This window comes from Hippopotamus amphibius, chromosome 17 (genome assembly GCF_030028045.1).
Source record: "Hippopotamus amphibius kiboko isolate mHipAmp2 chromosome 17, mHipAmp2.hap2, whole genome shotgun sequence".
Classification (NCBI taxonomy): domain Eukaryota; kingdom Metazoa; phylum Chordata; class Mammalia; order Artiodactyla; family Hippopotamidae; genus Hippopotamus; species Hippopotamus amphibius.
Window position 1 is genome coordinate 1,568,286 of NC_080202.1, and position 898 is coordinate 1,569,183.

Here is an 898-nt window from a genome sequence, read left to right on the forward strand (position 1 = left end):
ACAAGGTTGTCGTGTTTGTCAAGTGCTAGTTTCCCGGCCATGGGAGGGGGGCCACCCGCCTGGGTTTTCTTCCTCTGGGGGCTCTGGAAGGAGCCGCCCCGCCAGGCCGCGGCCGCACCTCCCAGGCCGCGGCCCCGCCCCCTCTCTCTCGCACCGCCCCCTCCCTGCCCGCGCAGGCGCGGCTCCGCCCCCAGAGGGCGGGCGGCGCGGACGCAGCGCCTGCGTCTGCGGGGCCGCGAGACGGCGCCGCCCCAGCGAGGCCTTTAGCGACTCAGACGTTCCGGCTCGCTGTGACCTCGTGGCGCAATGGTAGCGCGTCTGACTCCAGATCAGAAGGTTGCGTGTTCAAGTCACGTCGGGGTCAACCTGGCTTTTTACCTTCCCGAGTGCAGGGGCGCGTGAGGAGCGGAGGCGAGGCCCCCACGCGAGGGGTTTGGCCTCACGGAGGTGTATCATCCCCCCATCCCGTCGGAAAACCTGCACTTTTCCTTCCCGGCGCGAGCAGGGGTGGGGCCTGTCAGCACGCGGCTCCTCCCGGACTCGCGCGGGCGCTGCGCCCGGCTTCAGAGCCACCCCTCCCCCCCGCGCGTGCCGTCCCGCTCGCGTCCCCTCCCCCCACGCCGCAGCCCGGGGGGACCTCGCCCGGAGGTCTCCCGCGCGAGGTGGGCCCCCGCCCGCGAGCCGCCGCGGCCCCGGCGCGTGTCCTCGGGGGCCGTCCGCCGCCCCGCGTGTCCCGGGGACCGTCCGCCGCCCCGCGTGTCCCGAGGACCGTCTGCCGCCTCGCGTGTCCCCGGCGACCGTCCCCCGCCCCGCGTGTCCCGAGGGTGGCCCCCTGACCGCCCCGCGGGCTCGGCCGCTCGGGAGGCCGGCCGTTCGCGTCCGCAGGTGGGACCCGCGT

General features: G+C 75.6%; 1 non-coding gene across 1 annotated transcript; it reads left to right on the forward strand.

Moving 5' to 3' along the window:
* Positions 1-292: 292 nt before the first annotated feature.
* TRNAW-CCA (transfer RNA tryptophan (anticodon CCA)) lies at positions 293-364 on the forward strand. Its single transcript has one exon. It is a non-coding gene; the product is annotated as a tRNA-Trp (tRNA).
* Positions 365-898: the final 534 nt, after the last annotated feature.